At 46.1% G+C, this 20,975-nt stretch overlaps 1 pseudogene; it reads right to left on the minus strand.

The window, feature by feature from the left end:
* Nucleotides 1-20,975, minus strand: part of LOC146184112 (solute carrier family 53 member 1-like) — a 94,202-nt pseudogene that overhangs the window by 33,176 nt on the left and 40,051 nt on the right.

A 20,975-nucleotide genomic window follows, 5' to 3' on the forward strand; every position in this document is an offset into this window, starting at 1 on the left:
CAAAGAGGGTGCTGCCATGTAGTTCACCTGTATGCACCTCACACTACTAGCACAGTGGAAGTTGCAATGGAGCCAGCTGCAAACAGTCCAGAGAGGCAGAATTTCACAAATTACCTTGCCCGCTGCAAATGCCAATACCTCCCCACTTTCTTTGGTTTGAGAAACTGTTGGCATTTTTCATTACACCACTTTACAGCAAAGTCACTGGGACAAGAAAAAATCTTTACTGTATCAGTTGTTGGTGATGACATGATACCGAACATGCAGTCTGATAATTAAATGCCTACTTACTAAACACGCCTTGCTGCTTAGTGAAAAAAAAAATCTCTAAAATACCTTCCATATCTCTCTTATAGTCTCTACATGCAATTTTTTAAGTTATAAGATTTTTTTGTTTACATCTCGTGGAAACACCTCTGAAGCATAAGGGCAACGCGGCTATGAATGCAACACAGTATGATTTCAGATGACAACCAAAGCCTTGCATGAACACAGCGTCATCTTCTACGGTTTCTGTCTTTTAAGTTTTAAAAGGCAAGATGAGAAACGCACTTGGCAATCAAGCGCTGCAAAACCACACGCGCCGCGCCTCCAGTTGCTGCCACTTCTGCCTCGTGCTGCAAATGTATGGCTATCCTTACCTTTCCCTATTTCTCGCTGCACTTTTACTCCCTCTTACTTTCTGAATGGAGAGAGAGAAAACTTTATTTCAAAAAGAAAAGAAACAAAAAAGAAAAAGAAAAAAAAAAGGAAAGGGGGGGACAGTAAGTGGAGTCAAGACTCCAGTGGCCTGGGCTGCCGCTCTTGCCTGATTTACCAGCCTACGCTGGGTCGCTACGTCAGAGCATAGCAGAGTGGCCTCACACTGCACCTCCGAATGATGTGTGTCCACTCTTGCCTGATTTACTAGACTACGCTGGTTCGGTAGGCCAGAGCATAGCAGAGTGGCCTCACACTGCACCTCCGAACGATGTGAGTTTATCTGCAGGTTTGGGGCCCGTGCACCTCGATGTGATGTGGTAGGCGGTGGGCTGGTCGTTGCATTAAGTGCATATGTAAGTGTAGTGTTCTGGGAAAATGATGCTGTATTGATGTAGGTTGGGGAAAGTGTTGGTTTGGAGCTGTCTCCATTCCCGCGTTTCCTGTGCATTTAGCCCCTTGTGTGGAGGGGGGTAAATCCGACATTCACGTAGGTACTGTTTTCAGTTGCGCGCCGTAAGTCGCAGGGACAGGAATGCTAGTTGTAAGATCGGGGATGGTGGCCGCTCAGTTTGTGTGACCTCGAGCAAGCCTGTCCGCGACCTCATTACCTTCCAACCCGGAGTGCCCCGGGACCTAGGCGATCTGATGTTTAAGCAATGAACCTGTAGCCAATGGATTAGTTGTGAACTGAGCTAATTTTGTAGGTATTCTGCCTGCAAGAAGGAGCCAACACGCCGCTTGTGAGTCAGTGATTAGGTGAAGCTCTCGGTTGGTCACGTCTACGTAGGTAATGCCCAGCACGATTGCCGCCACTTCCACTTCTGTGATAGTACAGAGCGGGATGAACATGCTGGAGACTTCTGTGTAAGAAGAGCCCACCACCACAGCTGCTGCTGCGGTCAATGTATGCTCGTATAGAGCAGCATCCACATACAGTTTTCGGACTGTGTTCCACTGCGTGCTTAAAGGGCCATTGTCCACCTTTTAAGCAAAGGAGCCCAGTGTTTTGATCAGGTACCAAGAAAGTCTAAGCAAAATGCTACAGCGATATGTGCGCTGCAAAGCAGCAAAAATACAAATCAAAGCTCCCTCATCCTCCCCGTCGGGAAACCAGCTTCCCCCTTTCTCTATGAGCCGCAAGGTTGACGTTGTAGTCAAAAACAACATCCATCGGTCCGTCTCGCTGTCTGAGGGCAGAGGATGGGTGTCTACCACTCGCTGCACGCTTTTCCCTTGCCACGGTCCGACTGAATCAAGCAGCGCACGCTCCCTCGCCAGTTTTTGTTTTTTTCACACACGTGGAGTGCCACCAAGACAGTGAGTGCCACCAAGCGAGAGAGTGAAAAACCTTTGCGAGGGAATGGGTGGAGAGAAACACAACAGAATCGGATGATTGCGGTAGCTGTAATTGCATTATTAGTTACTCTTTTCAAAAACATTTTGTGGCCTTGCGTTCTGGGGGCGAAGTCTCACAGTCATCGGGGAACAAAATATTTTCGACCGGAGGGTGGACAGTGGGCCTTTAAGGTAATGATAAGAATGCGCACTGCGGTGCCCTCTTTCGATGTTTGTAGACAGCTATAATTCCTTTTCCTCCGAGCTGCATCCTTTCCCTCACAACTCCAAGACCTACGTAAAGTTGCCTTCTCCTGACTGCTGCCGAGCCTGGTGGTAAAGCCATTTAAAAACACTTGGCTTTTTGTTTTTCGAAAAATAAAAAAAAAGAATTTCCTTGAGATACGAAGTAGCGCGTGTATGGCGACGTCATTTCATGGGAGATGTCTTTACTTTAAAGCAGGAAAAATGTACAGTCATGTATGGAACATGAACTGGGACTTGAGTTCCAATTTACTAAATCTGAATTTATTACAGCAGGGTTCTACTATATACGCGCTAACAAGACCTTGTTTCCTAAGCCTATGTGCAATCATGGGGCACTACTAAGGTGGGGTGAGAGAAGTATGTAACAATAAATTATGCATCAATGAAACTTGGCATGAATAATGCACAGATGTAGAGATTAAGAGTACAGAGTCAATCACATGTCTAGGACGCTCACTTGATGCGCTTCAGAGGAAGTGAAGTGAAATCTTATCCCAGCTACACCTTTTCAGGTAAGGTGCTTGTGTCTGTGTGGTTCTCATGTGTGGCCGAATCTGTATGAACAACATTTGTATGGCATGGTATAAGGGATTTAATGTCTCAAAAAGCAACATTGGCCATAAGGGATGCCGCAGAGGAGGCCTCTGGTAATTCCACCATCTGGGTGCTTTGAATATGCACCAACATTGCACAGCATACAGACGCCTTGCGTTTTGCCTCCACCGAAATACGGCTGCCTATGGCCAGGAACTGCATCCTTGGGCTCACTACTCTAGCACCTTAACCAACACAAATATTTGCAAAATAAAAATCACAATTTAGTCGGTTTAAAAACGTATACCGAGAACTAACAACAATGCACATTAGACGGGCACCTTGCTTTTTTTACCTACTTCAAAACGCAGCCGGCATGGCCAAAATCAAATCAGGGTCCCCAGCTCAGCGGCAGAGCACCCCTACCTGGTAATTCAGCCACTAACTGGGGCGCTCAGTTTTCATAAGAAAAAAATTCTAGATGATGTTTTTTTACTGTGCCCTTATAATCTCTACATTTACTTGTGTAACATGACCATTTGTGCACTGCTAATCTCAGTCAATGTTATAAGCATGCTGAAGAAAGGGAACAAATGTGCAAAAAATATATAAATTGCGAGACCTTTTGTTGCAAATTTTGTAATGTTTTGTAATCACTACTGCGCATTATTTCTGCCAAGTTTCATCACCGTAGCTCTGATTACACCATCACTACAGAATTTTTTATTATTCCTTGTTCTTGCTAGCAGATGCCTTATCTTTGAATGCTGAAGTAACTATGAATTACTATCAAGCACTATCTGCCGCATGCCGCGTCATCACCTTAAGGGACAAACAGTCAATGAGAATGTTCCACGAAGAAACCAGAAACAAACAGTATATTGTCTCTAGCGAAGTAGGGGCAAATTCACGGGAAGCATTATGCAGAGCAAGAACACTGCATGACACATGCAAAGCCAAACGGGTGTGGCACTGATTTGAATTGGTTTATGAACCAGGCTATGAGAGACGCCGTACGAGATGGGCTCCAAAAATTTCGACCACCTGGGGTTCTTTAAACATACACTGACATCGCACAGCACATGAACACCTAACTTTTCGCCTACACCGAAAAGCGGCCGCTGTGGCCGGGATTAGATCCCACATCCCTAGACACAAGCAGTCAAGCGCCCTAGCTCCTACACCACTGCGGCAGGGCTGGGTTTGGTACTAATATACTAACCTTTGAGAATATGACTTAATCAACTAGATTACGCTGGATGCAGCAAGTTATGGCTAGATAGCGTGGTTCTACCCATAAAGTACCTTGAAACCGACTCAATTTTTCCGCCTTTTTTTTTTATGCATCAATTTTTTTTACAAACATAGTAGGCACAGTAAACAATTCCAAGTTGGGGTACACAATTTTCTGTCATATACAAACGGTACTATTCAATGAAATGCGCCCATGAAAAATACTGACAAGAAAATGCAGATTATACACCAGGAAATATGGTAGTACATGATAGAGATAAGCACATGAAAAAGCGCATCCTGTAAAATCAGCCGATGTGCAATTAAAAATCAACTCGACTGGCCTGAACATAAAACATCATTTCCTCTGCTTCCAGAAGAAGCTAAGTTTGTTCGCCTAGTCTCGATCATTCCAGAGAAGCGAACAACCCCAACTCCAGGGTGCATATACCTACCTCCATGAGGTGTTGCTTGGAGAGGTGGTTTCGGCGGTCGAGCTCAAAGATGAGCACGTGGTTGACACCTGATGTCCGCCAGCCGTACACATTGACACCGATGAGAAACATGAACAGTATAATGAGGAGTGTACCCTGGTAGAGGCGAAACACAATGCGCCAGTCGTCCTGCGTCTGGCTGAACACACCTGCGCGCAAAACAATGCAGGAATCAAATGGGGGAGCTCGTTCTTCCGAAAGACTCACATGGTTCAACAAGATGGCCACGCTGTGCATTCAGTGTTCAAGGCGTAGAGACTAGCTGACTTTTGTCTCTCAACAAAATCCTACACACACTTGCGAAAAATAGGTGAACAGCATGGCAGCCTCTGTGAAACTTGGTTGCTTAGCTTCATAGAGTTGCATAAGCAAATTTGGCACCATTTGCGTAATTCCGCTGCCTCTAATGTAAACTTTTTATAACAGCAGCAGTGAAGAGTCCGAAGACCACTTCACAAGCGCTGACTTCAGCTCGGATGATGAATCAGACAAATATCAGCCTGAAATTTATACATGTGGCCAAAGAAAGCATACTTTTACTTTCAGCTTGCTCTTGAGCAGTTACACAAGCTCATTCTGGGCTCCCGCTTGTTTTATTCTCGCTCACTAGGGTTTCAGCAACAAGAAAAGATCTGGAACGTGATGTGGCACCTCCAGAACTTCGACAAGCACGAAGCTCTTCCAGATGCATCAAGTGGGGTTTGAGCACCTAGCTTTCATAGAGCAGAGCTGATTTTCAGATTTTCATAGTGCGATCTGCAATCCACCACCCTCTGCAAAACATGCTGCAAAACATGCCAGCCATACGCCACAAAAAGTTCAAAAATGCAAAACTCTGCTGTGCTATGAGCAAAGGAAGACCAAGCTGCAAATGAATGTTTTTAACAATTTAGCGATGCTATTAAAGCTGCACACATTCAAAATGAACTTGCAGTGCATAATATTTGCTATCTGTCCCAATTTAACGAACTTTTTGTCAAAAAATAAAAATCAAATAGTATATTTTTGGTCTATTTTGTAGAAAATGCCCTAAGTGTATTGACTGCGAGCCAATGGTAACATCGCGGAGAAACTTTGTCCTGCTTTTGCCAAGTTTTGGATGCCCTTGATCTGCTGCGACAGTCTACCAGAACACACGAACACGCATGAGGGACGAATACACAAAAAATCTGTGCAGTTGCTGCTTACAAACCACATTCAAGCAAAGATCAGTAACTTCTTTGCTGGCAAAGAAATTTGTAGTCCCCTTGGACCGCTTTTGCCAAGGTGAAATTTTCATTTCTTGTCATATCTGCTATCGATGTCAGCCATTTGAGCAAGCTGCAATTTCATTGTAGCAACACAGCATAGTGTACAAGTTGGCATTGCATTTCCGAATGACGTAACAGCACAACTCCCCTGGTCCTTCAACTAAGTTGCGCTATTACGTCCTTTCAAAATGCAATTTAATTTTCATCGAATTTAAGCTTCGTATCAAGCTGTGGTACTTCCTTGATGCCAAAGTATACATCGTACAATAATCCAATGTATCCGAATCAAATTAAATGACCGAGAAATGCTTCCCTCAATTTACCAAGGTTCCCAATTTACAAAATAATTTGTGGCTGTCCTCAATTTCATTAAATAGTACTTTAACTGTAGTTCCTTGGTAACTTGCCTTAACTGCATTTTGTTAGTGCAGTTATAAGAATGAGTATGTGAGATTCAACAGCTGCACCAGGAACTGAATGGCGACTATTGCTTCCAAACATCACATAGAAAAGATATAAGCAGATAGGTACGCCAAATTTTTAAGAGATCAATGCAGCATAATTTTATATTCTGAATTGTTTTGTTTTGGTGTTCTATTCATTCATGCTTTCCATACCTTTCATTTCATTCATTTGAGAGTTTCATTCATTCGTTCATTCATGTCTTTATTCACAAGGATGACCTGAGGCCTGGGAAGGGGGTGGGTTCGGCGAGGTTGGGCTGGTGCCTTCACATAACCCCCCTATTTGTGAGTTTCATGTTATTACGACTACCTCATGTGTTCCACACATGATGCACATACTCGTGAGCCGCATGTTTCATCTCGCGCTGCGCAGCAAACATCGTCACTTTCATCGTCGTGCTCAGGCATGACAGTACTGTGCTATCGCCACAGCCATCATGCCTCATGTAAAACCGTGCTGTGCAGTAAACCCCGTCGTCTTCATCAAGTTCCAACTGGAAAACAATCTCGTGCACCATCTGTGCCGCTCCTTCACTTAACCTAGGAAAATATACTATACACATACGTCATCTCGCTAAAGACCGCAGCTTTGCCAGACAGGCTGCCAAAGCCATCAAACAACGAGAAGCTAGATTAGGCCATTGCCAAGAAGCTTACCAAGCATGGAAGCGAGCTAAGATTGAAGTGGCAGCAGCGACTGCGGCCAATGGCTGTGACTGCAGCCATTAGTGGCATGTGTTAAGGGGGGACTTCAAATCATTTTCCACATGCCGCGATGCCAACGCTAGCGCCACAGAAGGCGCCACAAAAGGAAAGTGCATCTCCATGCTTCTGGTACTGGGTCGATGACCCTCTCAAGCGGACTGAGAAAATTGCTAGCCATGAAGAAAAGAGCAGGAGAGAGCTGAAAGGGCACCCGGTCCGTGAAGAAAAGGGGCAGGGGGAGCTAAGGAGACTCAACGATGAGAAGAAAGGGGTAGGGGACCGCTGTGCGGTCCCCTCCTATTGTAACCATGTAACTAGTTTCCGGTTCCGGTTTTGGCTCACGCAGGGACAGATCGGAGCGTCAGCACCCGCAATGCTCGCGTCAGGTGCCATGCCCATGCACAGACCGGTTTTGGCTGACCTGCGCGACGACGTTGGCGCGTGTGTGTTTGTAGTCGGGGCTTTAGTTGTTGCGAGGCAAAGAGGAAATTTTTCAGCCAAGCACTTCGGTAAATGCAGTAACGTAAATGGTCACCTTCATTCTCTGTTCTTAAGTCAATCTGTTAATTATTGAGCTTCTTTTAGAACAGAATACCGTATTTACTCATGCAATTAACCTACCTTTTTTTTAAAGACAGCTTGCATTTATTATTGAGGGAGGCTTCATTATGCGGGAAAAATATGATACATTTTTCTATGCATGTCAAAACTTCGCATCATACATCTGCCTACCAGACCACTTGCCCCTCTGTCTGTCCAGAAAAGCATGCAGTCATGTCCCTGCTGCTTGGTATTGCTCACTTCCAAAGGGTGTTTGCCATGATCACGGCACGATCCGAAGATTTTATGATGGTACTGGCTAATCATGGCAGGATGAAGTGGACATGCTGAATACTGGCCCAAAGGTCAAATGTGCATTTTTCATGCAACGTTAAAAGTTCACAGGATGGTCATAAAAGTGTAATGTGAATGTTTAAACATTAGCTGTGGCATGAGAGCGGTTAGGCATTTTTGCTCCTTATCTCGAGTTTGCCGAATCACTCTGAGATTTCAAGGTCCTGCTTTCTCTATACCACTTCAGTGGAAAGGATGTTTTATAGTGTTCCGATTTATTAAACTACTATGCGCCTTTCCAAACTTGTACAATGCTCATGTGCTTGCCAGCTTTCTAAGCATACACTGACAGAGCCAAGTGCACAGTGGTGTGCCAAACAACCACCTCCGCCGGCACTCCTGGTGCTCTGCCAAGTTTGTTCAGCACGCCACAATCGCAGGAGCTCTCGTGGAAAGATAAATATGCTGCAATGTTGTTAGCATGCACATCTTGGCATGTGCCAACTATGACAACATGAAATTGAAGAATGCGCTGAGAAATAATGCCTAAAAAAAGTGAATTCCAAACAACAAAACAGGAGGGCGGGTTCATTAGGAGAGTACTGAATCCACTCACGCAAAGAAAGTACCCACCCAGTTTGCTTGTTTTTTTTTTTTGTCTTTGCTTTTTGTAGCACTCTTTTCTCACCAACTCTGGCGAGTGATTTGCATATTATAGCACTATATGTGCAATGACAAGGAAGTGGCCACAGGTACACAAACTATGCCCCAAAATATGTGACCATTGCAGCCTCTTACAAATGAGGGTTAGCATGCTAACACAGCAGGCGCAACATTCAATAAATGCAAGCCCTGGAAAGCGCAAGAGCAGTCATGAGCCGAGAAAAATAAAGATTAAAGGCCTCTGTTTCTCGCTCCTTTCAGCAATACTCACCTACACACGATTGCGAAGGCAAGCAGAATGCCAGCTTAGTTCACTGAATCTTTACACCAACCACAAGACACAGAAAAAAAAGATAACCAAAAAAGCAACTCTCAGACCCTTTCAGCTCCTTTTGCTTAGTGAAGGTGTAATGCTGCTATCAGTACTAGCTCCCCTTGCCCCCACCCATTTCTTAAACACACTACTCACAGCCCAAAACAACACTCTCTTAAGCAGGAAGGTCAACACAAGAGCTAAGCTCTCTCGCACAGCTGTTAAAGCCTATGTGCTATGTTCAGCAGACCGCAGACCTTGCCTCATACCAGTAGGTGAGGTCAGCTCAGTGTCTTCTCCAGGAAAAGATATCTGCGTGCCACAGCTGTGCATGCCACCCAGCGGTGCTGATAGCCCTTGAAAAAAAAGACCCCCACAGCAAGGGAGAAGTGCAGCAGGCTCACCTGTGAGGATCACTGCAATGACGAGAACGATGTAGGCACCAGAAAAAAGTCCCACCTTGAAGGTCACCCAGGGTGATTGCTGCATCCACACAAGAGCCCACAGTCACTCTTGTGCAGTGGCACCTGTGGCTAAGTGAGCCCATGAGATATAATCCACCCTCTGCCAGAATCTGTGCCACCATTTTAAGTAGCAAGTGCTTGTTGCACACAGCTCAAGCAGTGTTTGTAAAATAGTTACCTCAATAAACTGCACCTATCCAGTGAAAGTAGTGCACATCTTTAAACTCTGGATGCTTCAAATGCTGGCTAATTTAGAAACCACTCCTTCTAAACTTGAAAAAACACAAAGTTACACCAGCATTTATGAGCACATTTTCTCCATGGGCTGTACAGAGAGCTGCTAACTTATCTGGACAAAGCAATAATGCAGTGATGCTTCTGACCACCTTGAAGTTTAACGATTGCAAAATGACAGAAATTTAGTTATGTTAACCTATCACTCAAAAAGTGGGTATTATGAGTGAATAGGAACTGTACACATAAGCAGAAGGAAAAGAAAAAAACGCATTGAATTTAAGTCACAGCAAAAACAGTGTTTTGAACTAGAAAAAAAGCTTCAAGAATTTATGTGAGTAAAACAAATTACTGAATTAAAAATGAAAAATATTTTGGAAACTGGGATGCCTAAGGCAGACATGAGCAAGACAGCAACTTGTGGTGGTTCAACAAGTGCCAAAAAAAAATGATTGGTTGGTTGGTTTGTGGGGTTTAACGTCCCAAAGCAACTCAGGCTATGAGAGACACCGTAGTGGAGGACTCTGGAAATTTCGACCACCTGGGGATCTTTAATGTGCGCTGACATCGCACAGCACACGGACGCCTCTGCATTTTGCCTCCATCGAAACGCAGCTGCCGAGGTCGGGTTCAAACCCGGGTATTCCGGACAGTAAGCGGGTGAGCTTCAGTGGTAAGAAGCACTGGTCTCACCTGGTCACCTAGAGGAGGCACTCGTAACCGCTTCATGGCTTTTTGGCGGTCACCGCCTTCCAGCATGGTGGTCACCAAGCTCTGCAGCAAAGAACTCTACTCAGCAACAGCCCTCTAAAAGTGCCCCAGATGAAAGCTCACTGGACTGGCTGGCCCTTTGTTGAGCTTTGCCAGCTCACTTTGTAATACAAAGGCTTTCAGCACATGTGAGCTTTGACAATGCAACACTGCAGCACAACAAGGATAAATAAAGGCCGGCAAGGCCTCATCGTCACTCTTATCATCATAACTATGTCAACTGGAGGAAAACGGCCTCTCATATTATGTGCCATCAGCAGCCACCTTATCACTGTAAACTTCTTAATTTCATTCTGAAGTTTAGCTCAAAGCAGACGGGGGGACTGGACAAAGAGAGACGATGCGAGTGCTAAGCCCCGTTTTGAAAACAGACTGGCACATCACTGGTGCTCTTAATTTTCTTTCACTCCTTCCTTTTTCTTCTATCTGCCTGGTTCCATTCTAGTGTGCTAAGACTGCGTGCTTGCCACATGCTGTGCCAGACCCCTCACACGCGCCACCACCGCTCATGATGCATGTGACATGGTAGCAGTGGAGCCGCACCACACTGCACTGTGAAGGGTGCGGGAGTTGCGCCCTTCATGGTGCAATGTGGTGGGGCTCCACTACAACATGAGCATCACTTTGTTTCCATCAATGCTTTGAAGCATTGATAAAAATGTAAGAACAGCCATTGCCACACTGTTCTCATCTCAAACTGAGTTGAACAGGTGTGTTGACAGAGGCTCTTTTCCCCAACGTTTCACCCCACAAGAGCTGAGCATTTGGCCAGGGTGGACCCAATGGAAAACCGGTGGGTACCTGGCATCCCTGGGGATTGAACCCAGCATCTCCCAAATGCAATGCAGCTGCTCAACTACAAGGCAAGGCAACCATTCCAGTCTTTCACAAAAAAATTTATTGTGATGCAAGGAGTTCTTGACAGTTTTTAGAGGTCATCTGATAATTCGAACAATTTTCTCGGTTCCTCGAGCTCCAATTAATGAGAGAGGCAAATTTAGTGCCGCTTGCAGCGAATGGATTACAGTGAACCTCACGAATTGCCTGACCGGGGCAGCCGCTGTATTAAACATATTAATAGCCAAAGAAGCATTTGCCGAACCTTGTTTGTTCTTGCCAAGTTATCCCAAAACTCAGCCCTGATGCACATTCTGCACCACAGTTTCCATCTTGGCTGGTTCGCTCTCATTCATGTTTTTGTGATGCACATCCCTCAGAGAAACTGGTTTGACTGGGCTAGGGAAAGATAATCCTCGACTCTTCCATGTGCTAAGCACACAGACCAGTCTCCAATATAGCAGTGCCCTTGACCACTGCTTGAAAAAAGTCTATACAACAAGGATGAAAGAATAAGAACAAAGACGGTGACACAATGCAACACGAGGAACAAAAGTACCGTACTATATGCATGTGCTCTCCCTCCAATTTTTCCGTAAGGTAAATCTGCTACATTTGCCTTCAATAGCAAGTGCTTCCATGGACAGGCACAACGAAGTGCAGGACGAAATATTAGGTGCTTAGTTAGCCTCTTCTAAGATCATAAGCTTATGTACGCATACTTTCAGCACTGACCTGCCAGAAGATGGGAGACATGGTTTGGTTCACTAGCGTCCTTGAGTCGAGGATCAAGTGAATTAAATGCAGCGCTGACAGTGTATTGCCCAACAGGTGTGTCACAGACGATGGATGCACATGCATCTACTGTAGTCAGACAGACAACAGCCCTGCTCCAAAACTTCAAACGGAAATGCATGGTACAAGTTAAATTTGAACACACTGAGTTCATAAATTATTCGAAATTTTGAATATTTCCATGCCCTGACTTTTCATGATGTGGTCCTGAGAAAAATGTGCAGCCAACATTTAAAAGTGCTGGCATCAGTCTCACTCCCAACAAAATTTTTAAGTGACCTTTTGATGCGTCGTGGCACAAAAGAGAGCAAAACCTAAATTTTTTTTTGCAGCAGCAGCAGGATCTTCCATTTGGCATACTTTGGTGTAAATGGTGCAGCTGTTCCCTCGCTGCATATACCATACTTCTTGACCAGAGTAGCTTTTGGTGCGATATTTTATGTGTTTGATCACCAGGTTTTGACTGACCTTCGATGCCAAAATTCGGATAACCTAAAGAGTACCAATGCGTGACATTACTCAATTTCGTCTCAAGATGTGGAAACTGATGACATTATCTTGCTCGTGCCTCTTGGTGCAGCTAACAGCACCACAACTTTTTAGAATATCGCGAGTTATACAACAAGCAAGCGTGACACAGCCAATGCAAACCCAGCTTGTGCTCAAAAACGAAAGTCACTGCTGTTGCCAGCACCATTGCATTTCCGTGGTGTCACGGCCTGATGCCTGTCTATGCACTTCCTTTAGCACAGCAGGGCTGCAGAGGAGCAACGTGTGCACCCATCGCTGCCTGCAGTCCGGCCATGCTTCGAAGCACCGAAAGCATCCACAGCTGCATTGCAGAGAAGCATGTCTTCTCCTATGCAGGAAGCAATACCACCGTGATTTTTTTGTGCTAGGTGTTCCTGGGGCTGGAGTGGTGGAGCATTTCAAGCATTGGCATCGCTTTGTAGGACCCCTTTGTCGACTTCAACAAGCTTTCGCTGCATCGGTTTAAGGAGAAATTAGGATTGGGCATTCCCGCATGGCATCCCAAAGCTCTGAATTACCTTGCTGGTGCAGGTCGCTGCCTCGAATTATTAGGTCAGATTTGCAGTAGAAATTACAGGGCTGCAGAAATTCTTCAAATTATCTGGGATTTCAAAAGAACCAAGCTCGAATTATTATGAAATATGAAATATTTTGTTTAAGGCAGCTCAATACACGCATTCCACAAGTGGCACATTTTGGCACAGGATTTTCAAGAGGATTTTTTCTGACTGCTAGATATAAGCAACAATTCAATATACTATCTGGATTGACTGCATTGCTCTCCCAGAGCACCCAGAAGGCATCAGTTGGGAGAATACTCCGGAGAAAAGTGGATTTTGCTCCCCCCGAGATGGGTCTCGGGATGCTCATATAGCTCCGCTGTAGATTGCTATAGCATGAAAGTTTTTTTTTATTGTGAGAGGTATTTTGGAATCAAGTAAAAAAAAATGCTATGTTACATAAATACCAGCCTACTGCAAAGGTTGCAGTTAGCTTCTTTTCGAGAAGATATGACACCTGCTTACGCACTTTGTTCCTCGAGCCATTAATTAAAATGTTAGCTAATTATTTTCCCACTTCATTGAATTGCAAGGTTAAAAAAAAATACTGCAATTATGATAGTCCATCATTTTAAAGGCCTGATTACATTTACTTTGGCAACCTGGTATTTACCACTGTCCAAACACACATAAAAAAAAGAGAGAAACAAAGCAGTCAAAGAAAGCTTTCCTGTACCTCTGCGCCTGACTGAGTCACGAGTGGCAGGTGATGCTTGAGCGGCACAGAGATGGCCAGATCTTAGCACCATGCAAGCACCACCTAGCAGGCATTCCTTCTAGCCAACGAATGAGGTGCACCTACTTGCTATCTTGGACACCTGGTGTGCAGACGGGGCTATATTTCCAACCATAACCGCATCACACCACATGCCTTCATGTGTGTGTCTGAAATGAGTGTGCCAGGTTGACAACCTGGATGCAACAGACCTCTATATAACGAATTCCTGAATTTACGAAGTTTTTAAATTCCCCAATGCCACACCCATTGAAGCCAATGTATTTTCGAGCTCTATGTAACGAAGGTGTTGCGGCGGTCAACTTTGATGTAACGAACTCGCGAATCTGATCAGTAATTATTTTTTGAGCTTTTACTATTAGAACTCTAAGAAGCCAGCAGATACGTGACCGCCTGTAATCGCAGAAATCAAACAAAATTGACGATGACGATGATAGTACTACCTTCTAGCACCGCTCCGTGGCTAACGCAGCAGCTTCCCCCGGTGTTGGTAGTGTAGCAAAACACCAGGTGGCATTAATGACTGCATTTGATTTCTTTGTTGGTACTGTACGTGCATGTAGCACATGCAATTTTTGCGCACGTTGTGCATTTGCCATCTTGTCTGTTGTTCTGCCTCTCGTGCACGTCTCGTGTACCTATGGATTAGTGGTGTTGATTCGTTCGACGTGTTTCGTAAGTGCTAGGCCAGCCTTTCTGCCTGTATTCATGGGGCTCCGCTTGTATCTGTGGCGTCAGTTCGTCGTGATGAGTTCAACGACCAGAAAACAAATTGTTCTGTCATTTCAAGACAAACTTGCCATTTTAAGTGCGGTCTCCGCGGGCGAGAAGAAGAAGGACGTCGCCGCTCGTTTCAACATCCCAGCGAGCACCCTGTCAACAATTTTGAGTGCGGAAGAGAAGATTAGAAGTGCAGTTGAGTCGGGAACAAAGGCTAAGAAAAGATTGAAACTGTCGACATGCGATGATGTGGACAAGGCAGTGTTCACGTGGTTTTTGGACACGCGAGCCAGGAATGTGCCCATAGGCGGAGCGATATTACACCAGAAGGCGAAGGATTTTGCGTGCATCTTGGGCCATGATGACTTCAAAGCAAGCAACGGGTGGCTACAAGGTTTCAAGAGCCAACACAATGTCATCGGAAAAGTAATCTGCGGCAAATCTGCCTCTGCAGACAGCGATGCTACTGCTTCGTGGGTGGCTGACACGCTTCCTGGAATACTGAGTCGCTTCGAAGCGGCTAAAATCTATAATACCGATGAGACGGCTCTCTTTTTTTAGATGCTTCCGGGCTGCATGCTAGCACCTAAAGGAGGTGACTGCCACGGGGGAAAGCAGAGCAAACTCCGCGTAACAGTTCTACTGTGAACTAACCTTGAAGGCACTAACAAGCGAGTCCCATTAGTTGTTGGAAAAAGTGCCCATCCCATGTGCTTTAAGGAGACGAAGCGTATGCCTGTGAAATACACAGCGAACACTAAAGCGTGGATGACTCTGGCAATTTCTTCCGAATGGCTGAAAGACTTCAACCAGGATGTCAAGCGGCAAGGCCGTCAAGTTTGCCTACTTCTGGACAATTGCGCTGTGCAACATGAAGGCCTGCAGCTGTCTCACATCGAACTGCACTACTTCCCAGCTAATTGCACATAACTAATACAGCTGTTGGACAAAGGAATAATCAACAGTTGTAAATGCTGTTACCGATGCCGATTGATACAGAAGCTTCTTCTGGACATCCGTCTAGAACAGGAGCTGAAGATCGATATTTATCAGTCAGTTGAAATGCTTGCTGCCTCCTGGCAAGAAGTCAGGGCAGATGTTATTAAGAAGTGCTTTATGAAGGCAGGGATTACAAAAAACGCAGTCTGGTGCCGACGACGAGGAAGAAGAGACTTCCGCTTCATCCGATGTGGCCGAAGTGTGGGATGAGCTATGCAGCAAAAGTGGTGTCTCCGACGACGTCGACCTGAGCGACTTTTTGTTTGCCGATAATGCTGCCATAGCTACAGAAGAAATGAATGATGAGGCACTTGCCGAAAGCGTGCAAAATACTGATGCCTGTGATGATGGTTGATGAGCCAGATCCATGCGACGTGCCCACCGCGAAGGCGGTGTATCGACGTATTGCGCCGTTTCGTCGGCTCACGCGACGACGAAGGAGCATTACATGATTTAGCTTCATTGGAGCGTCGTGCTGTGACAAGCAAAGATTACGCAGTCTTTTACTGTAAAATAAATGCCCGAAGGGTGAGTTCACCTTCACTGATATCTGAAGCCTTTCGGTTTCGTTTCTGCATCATTCGTGCGAGCCTTCATAGAAAACCTGCATGTAACGAGAAATTGAGAACTTTTGTGAACTTCGTTATATCCAAGTTCAACTTATGCAGTGGATAGCTTGACAAGGCCAGACCTTAATCCCCACATACATGCCACCCCTGGCAGACTGAAAAGCATGTGCTACACCTGCACATAACCACAGAAGGAGTTAAGCAAGAGATGAAAAAAAAAATACGCTTAATATTTGGTCTTGCATGGCTGCCCAAGAGACACGCCAGGAGTGTGCCAAGGAAAAACAATAAAGAAGCTGCTGTGGAAAACAGGAGATGGTGGGAAAAAAAAGACCAACCAGGGTGTCTAGCAACCCACTATTTTCAAAATCCTTGACTTTTCAGGTTTTTGCCTGACTATTTCAGTTAAAATTCCCTGACGAGTGAAGAGGCACAAAAATGTAGCTGCTGATATTGAGCACAGACGAATAATTCCCAACAAAACGCTACTTATCAATCATATTCTGCAATTTACCATAGTGAAAGGCTATTATTAGTGTTAATGGCTGGTAAAATCGTCAAGTTTACGGAAAATTAGAAGCGCACTGATGCCAGCCTCAGCAGAGCTTTACGATACTACCGGATGAGAAATTTCCTATGGGTCCCATTATCAAAAAGCAGCGATATTGATTGGTCAAAACTTGAGTATATATAGGGTGCCTCGCATCGAGTCACCCTAGGTGCATAATAGTGGAGGCCCGCATGGAACATCGGCTCCGGCGATTTTCGACCGTAGCGGTGGAACAACGCGTCGAATCCCAAAACTATTGGACCTTGAAGAGCCATCAAGTCATCCGGAACGCAGGGAGACCACTCTCAACGCGGTGGACGGAGTTTTCGACTTTTTGGAGCACTTTTGCTCCTATCAGTTGTGGAGCCGTGGCTCAGCCTATCGGCTGAACGCCGGCGTCCCACGGCGGGAAGGCCGCTCCTGGCGAACATGGCGAAACGCCAACCAGCAACGCGGCTACAACCCGGAAGGCATGACATGGACAACCTTGCCACAGACCAGCCGAGAGCAAGCCTGCAGTGAAAATGTGATCCAAGCTTTTGAAAAGCGAGCCCAGAAACTCCAAGCCAGCGCGCAAAGGAAGGCCACGTCAGCACACGGAGGCCGCCACGAGCAACCCGACTCAGAACCCGGTGAGTGCGCAACCGGAGGCCCAACGCAAGTCAGAGCTGCATGGAAGCCCAAGTTTCTGTGCAGATTCAGAGCAGACGACGTGGTGCTAATCATCAAACCACTAACGGCCACAAACATGAAGAACTTGCAACAAGGCGAGTTGGGCCTAGCTCTACGACAGCGAGTCGGGGAGGCCGAAGCAGAAAATTTTTTCTTCACAGTGTCCCCGGACCAAAACCTGATCATTGTGAGCACGTCAAGCATCCATGCGGCAGACAGACTGGTTGGCGACTTTGCAATCCGAACGCAAGGGCAAGACCTCTATCTGCGTGGACACGTAAAGCAAAGTGAGGACAACGTGGTACACGGAGTCATCACTGTGGCCAATCTGGAGACCACCGAATCCCTGCGAGGGAAAGTGAGAAGCTTTCGCGGAGAGAGCAAAATCCTGGAGATCCGAAAGTTCGGCACTTTGAACAAAGCAAGGGTCACCTTCTAAGGGAAGTACAAGCCCAGAGCTGTGCTGTATAACGCGGAAGTTATACCGGTAGCCACTTACCGTCGCACCATACCAGCGTGTAACCTGTGTGGCATGGTGGGACATAGGGCAGACGCCTGCCCGACACCGAGGCAAGAAAACTGCGGACTCTGCGGAATGCAAGCTCCGTTTGTGGAGGGGGTGCGGGCCCCTCACGAGTGCAATCCAAAATGTGCGGTATGTGGCGGTGAACATGCCACGAACTCTAAAGACTGCACTGCGAAATTCCGAAGGAACGAGCAGCAACAATCCAGTAACAAGAACAAGAAAAAGAAGAAAAACAAGAAAAAGACAAGGAGCGAGAATCTCCCGCCCCCTTCGATTAACATGGAGCCAAATTCTAAACAAAACAATCAAGAGAGGAACTGGGCCAGCATGGTCAAGAACGGGAAGCAGCCGGTGAGTGGGGTCGCCCCTCCTCCTCCCAATACTACCTTTCCACCTACACCAAATTTGGTAGAAATTGAATTAAGAAAACAGATAGCAGCCCTAAAAGCTCAAATAGAGCTACTAACCAGCAAACTAGAAACTGCACTAGCTAAATCTCAGCCGCCTCAGCAAGAGGAGGCGATGGAAAGCGACGCAGAGCCTAGCATGGAAAACAAACTAGAAGCTATGATGAGGAAGATACAGGAATCCATTCCCTCCATAGTATCACGACAGATAGCGAAAGCGATGACGATTCGCAAGTATGCTAACACAAGGAGACCCACGAATCCCATAACTCACAAGATGCGTAGGGTGATCAGTGAGGGTGAGAAGCTGCAGCAGCTCCCCCTCCAGAATAACAATCTTCAGGCACAACATGGCGGGACGAACTAAGGAGAGTCCTATAATTTTAACACAGTGGAATAGTCGAGGCTTTAAATCAGACTAAGAGAGCGGACCTTAGGATGCACCTTTCCACGTACGAGCATACTCCGGCAGTGGTGGCCGTACAGGAGCCAGGTGGAAACGCGAGCCTCACAAACTACAAAACGTTCCAACTCGACCCCCTAACATGCATCTTCGTGCACAAAAATTTCACAGCAAATCTGATAGATCTGGAATTACAAGCCAGCTTTTCATATGTGATGGTGACTCTCCTGCCCATAAAAAAGGATGATCCGCCGCTGCACATCCTGAATGTGTATTGCCCATCTAAAGCAAAAAAATGTAACCTTCTCCACACTCCTGAGTAGGGCTGTCAGGGAAGCGGGACGAGATCCGTTACTAGTGTTAGGAGATTTCAATGCGCAGAGCCTCTCATGGGGCTACAACCGAGAGAACATGCGAGGACGGAAGCTAGCGGAGGCAGCGTCCACATTAGGCCTAACCCTACATATCGACCCGACGTACCCCACGCGAATTGGGAACTCGGCGCAGAGGGACACTTGTCCGGACTTAACTTTTTCAAAAAACGCGAGGCGAGTGGAGTGGACGAATACGGAGGAAACATTCGGTAGTGACCACTGTCTGATCAACATAACGATCTGCACTAAACCCCTTACCAGACCGACGGGGCAGACTAGGATGCCGGACTGGGCAAAATTTAGAAAAGAATATAATGTTAGTTCTATCCAGGAGCAGGGATACCAAGCCTAGACCAAACAGCTGCTGACCAGTCTCCGTTCGACGGAAACGTGGGTAAAGCTCTCTGAGGCGGTGACGGATGTGGACACCCACCTCCTCCACCTCTGGGAAGCCAGACGCAGCATGATTAAAAGATGGCGCAGGCAGAAACATAACCGCAAGCTAAAAACCCGGATCGCGGCGATAACAAAAGAGGCGGCAGAATACGCGGCGCAACTCGCGGATGCTAACTGGGTAGAGAGGTGCAACGCGGCAGCTAGGCAGATGTCTGGCAAAAACACATGGCGTCTCTTCCGAGCTCTCATAGATCCTAACCAGACGCGCACCGAGTCGCAGAAACACCTGCAGAAAACAATAGGCTTCCAAAGCACCGTCGAGCGGCGCTGCTGCTCCTGACAGGGAGCGCCATCTCTGACAGAAAAATAGAAACTGGGGATAAACGCGGAAGCACCACCTAGGCATCCCGTGCAAGTTTTCTCCTTTCGCTCGCTCGCTTCTGCGTACGTGCAGACGTCCCGCGCTGCTTTGTCGCACGGGCACTCACTGGACGCCGCCGGCTCGCTCGCTGCCTTCACGGCGTGCGCCGTGCGCTTTCTCTCGCACGAGCACGTGCATTGACGCGCCCCCGCAGGTGCACCGCGACATGCAACCCGCATTCCGTCTTGATTGGGCAACCTGAACTTTTTATTCACGTCTGCACTGTAGAGCAGACGACAGACGAGGATGAGTAAATATTGATTGTGAATGCGTCCCACGTTAGCAAAAAGGTAGGAATGCATCTCGAGGTAAGTCCGCTATGTAATTATATTGTCGTACATAATATCTTTAAAAACTGCTAAAGTATCATCCGTACTGTGGAATAAAGTGGCCCGCTCGTTGACCATCGTTTTGGCCTGTAGCATGCGATCTATATATGGATTTGTTTTTTTATTATTACGACGTTACCAAATAAAATTTCGCAGTAGAAGAATAAGTATATAGTCCGAAGGAGGTGTTTCTTCAAAGACAAGAACGCTAGCAATCTCATAAGCACATGCGTGCTCCGTGCGCTACACACGATATAACCGGCTCGCTGGCTCGGAAGGCAGGTGAAATCCAAGCTTGTACTACACAGTGTTTTATTTCGGTTCTTATTAAATGGTTGCGCTTCATATATGATAATATTTGGTTTGCACTCACGAACCCTGTGACGCGAATGGGGTGCTCCGTGCGAGCAGTGTTAGTCGAGCTACAGCTAGGATCACTTTTGTACTTCAATTCCTACATATCTTCGTTAATAACAATAATAATAATAATTGGTTCACGTATTGGCCAATTTGCGAAAATCTGTAAAAGCGTCTCAGCAAGGCATATTTTCCAATGCCGCCCCCACCCCCGAAAAAAAAAAAGGCCTCGTTCCTAGATATTTTCTTGGTCAATCTAAAAATGAAAAGGCAGCTGTGGACACTTAGGGCACATTTACACATCAGTCTCGATTGCGGACGTCACATCTGTTGATTTGGTTGCTTTCAGAGCACTCACAAAGCAGGGAGAGAGCACAAAAAATCGGCAAACTAGACACGCGGGGAGCGACGAGCAGGATAATCTTCCATCTTCTTCACTTTTTATGCATGGTGTTTAACCACTGTACTTTTTTGATGGCTCTCCAAGCCGTCTTTGTCAACTGTCAACATTTCTGAGTTTACGAAGAAAG

The sequence above is a fragment of the Amblyomma maculatum genome, chromosome 7 (assembly GCF_055883805.1).
Source record: "Amblyomma maculatum isolate TAMU_Amacu chromosome 7, ASM5588380v1, whole genome shotgun sequence".
NCBI classification, from domain to species: domain Eukaryota; kingdom Metazoa; phylum Arthropoda; class Arachnida; order Ixodida; family Ixodidae; genus Amblyomma; species Amblyomma maculatum.